General features: G+C 40.7%; 1 protein-coding gene across 3 annotated transcripts in view; it reads right to left on the reverse strand.

Annotated features, from left to right (window-relative positions):
* ADNP2 (ADNP homeobox 2) overlaps positions 1 to 9,231 on the reverse strand; it is a 28,243-nt gene that overhangs the window by 18,471 nt on the left and 541 nt on the right. Inside the window, exon 1 of one of the 3 annotated variants that reach the window (XM_006097410.3) lies at positions 6,352 to 6,578. The exons of 1 other annotated variant lie outside the window; for it this stretch is intronic. The gene's annotated coding sequence lies outside the window, so the exon portion shown is untranslated. Of the gene's footprint in view, positions 1 to 6,351; positions 6,579 to 9,231 lie in introns of those variants that run through there. One more of the 3 variants, XM_014463164.2, reaches the window with a different exon arrangement.

Below are 9,231 nucleotides of genomic sequence, written 5' to 3' on the forward strand. Positions count from 1 at the left end.
TGAAGTTGCACTTTTTGCTCACATCATACACAAAAATCAACTCAAAGTGGGTCATACACCTCCACCTAAGAGTTAAAATTTTTTAAACTGTCAGAAATAAACAAGCAGAAATCTTCATGACCTTGGATTTGGCAATGGATTCTTAGATATGACACCAAAAAGCAACAAAAGAAAAACTAGGTAAGTTGGACTTCATGAAAATTTAAAACTTTGGTGCTTCAGCCCTGCTAGTAAGGCTCCATGGTTGAGTGTCAACTTATGAACCAGGAGGTCATGGTTCGATTCCCCGTCAGGACACATGGCCAAGTTCAGACTCAATCCCCAGTAGGGGGCATGCAGGAGGCAGCCAATCAATCAATGATTCTCTGATCATTTATGTTTCTGTCTCTCCCTCTCCCTTTCTCTTCTCTCTGAAATCAATTTTAAAAATAAATAAATAAATGAATAAATAAAACAATTTGTGCTTCAAAGGAAACCACGCAAAAAGCAAATCCACAAAATGGGAGAAATTTTTGCAAATCGTATTTCTGATAAGGAACTTATACCCAGACTATAAAAAGAACTCTGATAACTCAATAATTAAGCCAATATCCGAACTTAAAAATGGGCAACGGATCCAAAGAAGTAGCTACTATACAAATGGCTGTTAAGCACATGGAAAGATGCTGAACAATAGCCATGTGGAAATGCAAATGATACTTCTTTATACCATTAGGATGGCTGTAATTTTGAAAAAAGAAAAGAACAAGTGTTGGCAAGGATGTAAGGAAACTGATCTCTACTACATCACTGGCAATAAAACGGTACAGCCAGTTTGGAGGACAGTCTGGCAGTTCCTCAAAGGATTAAATACACAAGCACCATATGAGCCCGCAATTCCACCAAAGAGAAATGAAAAACATGTATCCAAACAAAAACTACAAGAATCTTTACAGTAGCACTATTCTTAATAACCAAAAAGTAGAAATAATCCATAAGTCCACCAACTGGTGAATGGATAAAAAAAAAATGTGGTGCATTCATAAAATGGAATATTATTTGGCCCTAAAAAGAAATGAACCACACACACAATCTACAATGTGGATGAGCCTTGGGGAACATGACGCTCAGTGATAGAAGCCAGACACAAAGGATCAAGTGATCTGATTCCATTCCATGAAGTGTTTAGATCAGACAAATTACATATACAAGCAGAAGGTACAACATTGGTTGCCGAGAAGCTGAGGAGAACTGGGAGATGATGGCTAAGGGGAACAGTTTCTTTTTGGAATAATAGTGCCCTAAAACTGACTGTGGTTATAGCTGCAAATATACTAAAGCCAGTGAACTGTACACTTTAAATAGGTGAATTGTATGGTATGTAAATTACATGTCAATAAATCTGTTTTTAAAATATCTGAAAAGGCATAAAATTAAAACAAACCCTTGATACTTGACTGGGAAAGAAGGCACAGGTGTGACCTTAACTGCTTTTAATATATACATAGATAAAAATAAATGTATGTACATTCCATAGCTCTGTCCACTAAAAGAGCCTAGAAGCAGTTTCCCAGCCTAGTAGCAGTTTGAGCACTCCTAGGACCCAAATCTTAATTTCTAAATACCACTTTCCATTAAAAGGAACCAGGGCTCCTTGTGAAAATGGCTGATTCGAGGGCTGAAACATGGAAAAGACAAGATGCTCCCAGAACATCTTGTGCCAGAAAATAAGGAAGTTGGTCAAAGAATGGTGAGACATTTCAAAAGGATTCAAAAGAAGCCAGCCTGAAGAAGTTCTCACAAGCAAAATATGGGACAATCTGGGCATCAAATAAATAATGATAGTAACAGATTATAGCCAGTGCACTAAGTTTTCCAAAGATAATGATACAGTATCTTCCATCCCACGTGCTCTTCTTCAAATATCACTTTGATACTCCTTCCAAAAAGTAAGGGCATCTATGCCCCCACCCCATGAACCTGGGCAGAACTTTATGGCTGCCTTACCTAATAAAGAATGGCAGAATTAATGCCATGTGACTCCAAGGCTACACCATAAAAATGCCACACTGCTGCCTATTCTCTGGGGACCATCATGCTGGAATCCACACACAATGTTGTGAGGAAGCTAAACTAGCCCAATGGAGACTACATGGAGATGTTCCACATCAGCCACTATATGTGCGAGTGAAGATGCTGCTAAGACCCCTGTCAAGTCAACCCCAGCCTTTGAGTCTTCCCAGACTGAGGCCCAGACATTGTGGAACAGAAACAAGCCATTTACCCTACTCCTGCCTGAACTCCTGATCCAAAGAATTATTGAGGTTTTTAAATAAAATGTTTTATTCTACCAAGTTTTGGGGTGGTTTGGTATACAGCAATAACTAAAACATAACCCACTAGAACAGTGGTTCTCAACCTTCCTAATGCCACGACCCTTTAATACAGTTCCTCATGTTATAGTGACCCCCAACCATAAAATTATTTTTGTTGCTACTTCATAACTGTAATTTTGCTACTGTTATGAATGTAAATATCTGATATGCAGGATGTATTTAGGCGACCCCTGTGAAAGGGTCGTTCAACCCCCAAAGGGGTCGTGACCCACAGGTTGAGAACCGCTGCACTAGAATATAAACTTAATTCCATGGTGTTATAATTAAATAAATTGAAAGCTTGATGAGAAATGGAATATTTACATGGTTTCCAAGCACCTACTCACAAAATACTTAATAATCAAGAAAAAAGAGTAATTCACAGAAGTCTGGCAAACAAGCCCAAATTAAGAGACATTGTAAAAAACAACTAACCTATAATATTCAAAAGTGTCCAGATCATACAAGATAACACTATTCATAGTAGCCAAAATGTGGAAATAATTCACATGTCCATCAGATGGCCAATGGATAAACAAATGTGGTATATCCATACAGCAAAATACTATTTGGCAATGTAAAGCACTAGGTACTAATACATGCTATAACACAAATGAATCTTAAAAGCATAATACTAAGTGAAAGAGGATGGATACGGAAGTCCTCATATTGTCTGATTCCACTTATAGGAAACATCAAAAAAAGACAAATCTGGGAGGAACCAAGATGGCGGCATAGGTAAACACCGGAGATTGCTGCCTCGCACAACCACTTCAAAAATACAACTAAAAGACTGAACGGACATCACCCAGAACCACAGGAAGGCTGGCTGAGGGGAAATTCTAAAACTAGAAGGAAAGAGAAAAGCATACCGAGACTCAGAGGAGGCGCGGTGCGGAAGTCAAATACTAAGGTGCGGAGGTGTGCGCGGAGCGGGCTGGCGGCTGAGGGCGGGGTTGTCTGTTTCAATCGGGAGGGAGTCTCAGGCTCTGAGCTCCAGTTCCGGGCGAGTCTCTAGGGACCCAGACTCAAACGGGAGAAGCGGGATTGTCTGGCATCGGTCGGAACTTGAGGGCAGCTTTCTCTCCGAGGTATGCAGCGGTTGCTGGGACTCTGAGAGGCAGAGCCCCTGGGGACGGGACTGAGAGCAGCCATAACTGCTCGCTCCGCCCGCCCTGTAGATCCCGTGGGACCCGCCCCACCCAAGCCCTGCACAGAGGCATTTGCCAGATAGCCTCAGGCAAAGGCTAGATTAGCACCTCCCTAGAGGACAGAAGTTCTCCCACTGCAGACACAGCTGATTCTCACAGCCACTTGGCCTGGAGGTCAAATCCCCCCCAGTATTACCTACAACAATCAAGGCTTAACTACAACAAGACTGCACACAAAGACCACTAGGGGGTGCACCAAGAAAGCATAAAAAAATGCGGAGACAAAGAAACAGGACACAAATGTCAGAAATGGAAGATATAGAGCTCAAAACCACACTTTTAAGGTCTTTCAATAATTTTCTAGAAACTGCCAATAAACTTAATGAGATCTACAAGAAATCTAATGAGACCCTCGATGTTGTGATAAAGAATCAACTAGAAATTAAGCATACACTGACTGAAATAAAGAATATTATACAGACACCCAACAGCAGACCAGAGGAGCGCAAGAATCAAGTCAAAGATTTGAAATCCGAAGAAGCAAAAAACACCCAACCGGAAAAGCAAAATGAAAAAAGAATCCGAAAATACGAAGATAGTGTAAGGAGCCTCTGGGACAACCTCAAGCGTACTAACATCAGAATTATAGGGGTGCCAGAAGAAGAGAGAGAGCAAGATATTGAAAACCTATTTGAAGAAATAATGACAGAAAACTTCCCCTACCTGGTAAAAGAAATAGACTTACAAGTCCAGGATGCACAGAGAACCCCAAACAAAAGGAATCCAAAGAGGACCACAACAAGACACATCATAATTAAAATGCCAAGAGCAAAAGACAAAGAGAGAATCTTAAAAGTAGCAAGAGAAAGAAACTCAGTTACCTACAAGGGAATACCCATACGACTGTAAGCTGATTTCTCAACAGAAACTTTGCAGGCCAGAAGGGAGTGGCAAGAAATATTCAAAGTGATGAATACCAAGAACCTACAACCAAGATTACTTTACCCAGCAAAGCTATCATTCAGAATCGAAGGTCAGATAAAGAGCTTCACAGATAAGAAAAAGCTAAAGGAGTTCATCACCACCAAACCAGAATTATATGAAATGCTGAAAGGTATCCTTTAAGAAGAGGAAGAAGAAGAAAAAGGTAAAGATACAAATTATGAACAACAAATATGCATCTATCAACAAGTGAATCTAAGAATCAAGTGAATAAATAATCTGATGAATGGAATGAACTGGTGATTATAATAGAATCAGGGACATAGAAAGGGAATGGACTATTCTTGGGGGGGAAAGGGGTGTGGGAGATGCGGGAAGAGACTGGACAAAAATCGTGCACCTATGGATGAGGACAGTGGGTGGGGAGTGAGGGCGGAGGGTGGGGTGGGAACTGGGAGGAGGGGAGTTATGGGAGGAAAAAAGAGGAACAAATGTAATAATCTGAACAATAAAGATTTAATTAAAAAAAAAAAGACAAATCTACAGAGATGAAGGGTAGCTTAGTGGTTGGCCAGGGTGGAAGAGGTACTGACTGCAAACAGATAGGTTTGTGGTGGGTGGATGCTGGAAATGTTCTAATATTAAATTGTGGTGATGGTTGTACAACTCTGTGAATGTATTTAAAAAAACAATGAATTATACACTTAAAAAGACCATAGAAGGAAAAACTAAGGAACTGTTCCAGATCAAAAGAAACAAAATAACTAAATATACTGTGCAATTCTATCTAGATTCTTTTACTGTAAATATTATTGGAACTGGCAAAACTTCAATGGTGATAATGTATTGATTTCCTGATTTGATGGTTGTGTTCTGGATATGTAGGAGAATGTTCTTATTTGTAGGTAACAGACAATATTTGGGGTAATGTGGCATCTTGTTTGGCAACCTACTTTCAAATGAGGGGGGGCAATATTAAAGATTGATAATATTCACTAGTAGTGAAGATAAGTAGAAAAATTGTAAGTTCTACATGTTTAGAGAGCAATTTGGCAGTATCTCCCAAGATTTTAAATGACAATATCTGAGTCAGCAATTCCACCATGCACCCCTCCTAGGAATCCCCAGAGTAACAAGTTTATACATCTCTCATTACATTCATCTCACTATGTGGTAATTATCTATTTATGTATCTATTTTCCCTATTAGACTAAGCTTCAGGCAGGAATCATGTTTTATTTGCATGGCTGGGCCTTTCAACAGAGCATAATACATAGCAAATGTTTATAATAAATTAACAAAAAGGGTAATATAAAACGTTAAGAGTCATGAGACATGTGGAAAGGGCTATGGAGGTTCAAAATGGAATAGCTATGGAAGGTTGCAGAGGTGGAGCCCAAGATGTTCCAGGTGAACACATCAGCATCAAAAATGATTGAGGTAAAGGAGGAAAAGTCTGAATATATTTGGCAAAAGGTAATTAAGCCAATGCTTATTGATGTCTCTCTCTCTCTCTCTCTCTCTCTCTCTCTCTCTCTCTCTCTCAGAAATCAATAAAAACATACTTAAAAAAAAGTAAATACACTGAATTGGGTTCCAGCCTTCAACAGCATCATCTAACAGAGGAGCTGTCAAGAACCTCATGATGGCTTTCTTTAAAAAGTATGTACAAGGTGATTTTCCAGCCCAGACTGTCTTCTTTAGCCAGAGCAAGGCTCAACAAAAATTTCTATCAGATGCTTTCTACTCAGACTTGCTTTCATTTACTCCTTAAAGTTCCACTGTCCTCTGTATGCTAAGGAAGTTAAGTTTGTTGCTTGCAAATAAGTCTGGCCTTATCTAGCAAGCACTAATCTTATTACAGGATTCTGAGAAGCATGGAGAACAGGGATTGGTGGACTTGCCTGAGCAGCAGTTTTGGGACAGGCTGATTTCATAGGCTGGTTCCTGGGGTCCGTTGAAGAATGGCTGACTCAGGAAGAGGATACTGAAATGAAGTTGTGATTGAGCAAGTTTTAAACAGATTCTATAGTAACCCATTCAAGGCTTAGGAACAAGGCCAGGAATTGTCAGTCTTCTGTTTTAAATTTGGAGACTAGTCCCAGCCAGTGTGGCTCAGTGGTTGAGCATCAACCTATGAACCAAGAGAACATGGTTTGATTCCTAGTTAGGGCACATGCCCAGGTTTTGGGCTCAATCCCCAGTAGGGGGCATGCAGGAACAGCTGATCAATGATTCTTTCTCATCACTGATGTTTCTACCTCTCTCCCCCTTCCTCTCTGAAATCAATAAACGTATATATATATTCACAGAGGTTCATCTACTGTTAATGTTTTTTAAAAATTTGAACAGGAAATTTTTAAAATATATATTTTTATTTCAAAGAGGAAAGGAGAGGGAGAGAAAATCAACGATGAGAGAGAATCATTGATTGGCTGCCCCCTGCACATCCCCCACTGGGAATTGGGCGCAACCTGTGTTGTGCTGACCAACCAGCTTGAGACCTAATAGAAGGTGTCCCCATTCCCTTATCCTAGTTATTGTGATTTCCCTCAAAACAAGCATAAAAAAATTTCCCTTTTTAGCAGTTGCTAGCTAAGGATAACAAAAAAAAAATAGGTAAATATAAAAGTTCATACCTTTCCAGAGCCTGGTCTACTGCTGCCAATCACTTTGGGGAAAAGAAGCTGAGTTTTACCATAATTTTTCATTCCAAAATACTATACATTTTATCCATTCCTAGATGCAAGATTCCATACAAAATGCCTAGTGGATTAACAAGGAAAGAAACTGTTTTCATATTTATAGATCCTCTGATGATGCTGTTCTCTATATATCCTTTGTTCTGTTAAATCTGTACATCTGTAAAAAAAAATGTGTATTAGGAAACCACAGGCTAATGCAGCTGCACTAATCTACCTATTTCAGTTCATACTAAATTAATTTTAATTTCACAGTGTGGTAGACATGGACCTACCAAAAAGTCCACTGATATGTACCAGAAACTGTTATTTCCCAAAAAGGCACTTAAAGGGTTTTCCTTTGTTGTTTAGTATCATGACCATTTAAAAATACGTCATTAGGTAAAAAAAAAAAAAAAATACACTCTAAAACATAAAGTCAATCAGATAATAAATACCTTTTAAGCGACAGAACTTTCGTTTGAGTTCCTGTGAAATCTAACTTCTAAAAGAATTTCACTTGAGATACAACACAGCACAAGGATCTCACCAGCAAGGATTCTGGAGCCATTCTGCTCCAGTTCCCATCAACTCCACAGTTTACTAGTTGTGCAATCTTTTGCAAATTAATCCCTGGGCCTCAGTTGCCTACCTGTGAAACAGGGAAAGTACAACCTACTCCATGAAGTAGTTGTGAGGATGAGTTAACACAAGAAAAGCACTTAGAATATCCGCATTGAGTCTGCTATGAATCTAATTCTAAAAATCGAAATGAAATGTCACAAGCATTGGAATAAGGGGCTTTAAAAAAAGCCCAAACACATATGCCCTAGCCCAGCCGTGGGCAAACTACGGCCCGCTTGAAATGAATAAAACTAAAAAAAAAAAAAAGACCGTACCCTTTTATGTAATGATGTTTACTTTGAATTTATATTAGTTCACACAAACACTCCATCCATGCTTTTGTTCCGGCGCTCCGGTTTAAGAACCCATTGTGGCCCTCGAGTCAAAAAGTTTGCCCACCCCTGCCCGGTTTGGCTCAGAGGATGGAGTGTCCGCCCGCAGCCTGAAGGGTCTGTGATTGGTTCCAGTCAAGGGCAAGTACCTCCGCTGGGGGCTTGATCCGGCCCCAGCCAGGGCAGCAACCAATTGATGTGTCTCTCTCACACCGATGTTTCTCCCTCTCCCCTCCTCCTTCCCACGCTCCCTAAAATCAATGGAAAAATATCCTCGGTGAGGATTAACAAAACCAAGAACACAGGCTCCACAAGGTCCCCGCTCCAAACGAAATAAAGTTTGTTCTCTATTTGGCCGACTCTCCAGGAGCAGCTCTAAGTTGATCCGTTACTTGACTCCAACCAGAGATGAACAAGCACTTCCCACGACCCTGCTTTCAGGTGAGCTTCTCTCTCACTCCAAGCCCTCCTTTTTGATAAAACCTGCACACCTTCGCATCACAGCGAGTTTTAACAGCATTCAGGCAAGTCTCTCATTCAAATGCAAAAAAAGTAGTTAAAATATGTAATAATTTCCCATTATGCAACTGGGCACGATTCGAACTGGCAGTTAAAATCTCGGACATCCCCAAGCCAAATGTTAGCAGAAAATTTGCAAACAATCTACGTCAACGCAGACGGCACCGGCATATGAAAAGTTAAAATTTTAATGTGAACACCTGCATATAAATCATCAATATTCACACCAAACGCTCAAGGGTGAAGGAACAGGGATTCGCCGTCGGCTGTTGTTCACACAGTCCTTTTCTTCTGGGTGGACATACCACGGGGCAGACTAAGGAGTGACCGCATCTTCATGGCCCACTTTCGCGGTCACTCAGGGCTGGTCCCGGGACAGCCTGAGGAGGAACCGGGACTGCGCGGGGTGCGCTGTGCAGGGGCTGCCCCCCTCTCCCTTCTCCGTCCCCCACGTCCCCCCCCCCCCCCCCTCTGTGAGGGGCGTCGCCTTTTGGTGTGGGGTTTTGTTAATAAAAAAAAAAAAGGCGTGTGGGGTGGGCACTCCAAAGATGAAGCACGTCATTGTCTCAAGGAGATGTATCCTGTTTCAGCATAGCAGTAGGTTATTGACTTTCTAGTTAATCCACTG

Source organism: Myotis lucifugus, unplaced genomic scaffold (genome assembly GCF_000147115.1).
Source record: "Myotis lucifugus unplaced genomic scaffold, Myoluc2.0 scaffold_200, whole genome shotgun sequence".
Classification (NCBI taxonomy): domain Eukaryota; kingdom Metazoa; phylum Chordata; class Mammalia; order Chiroptera; family Vespertilionidae; genus Myotis; species Myotis lucifugus.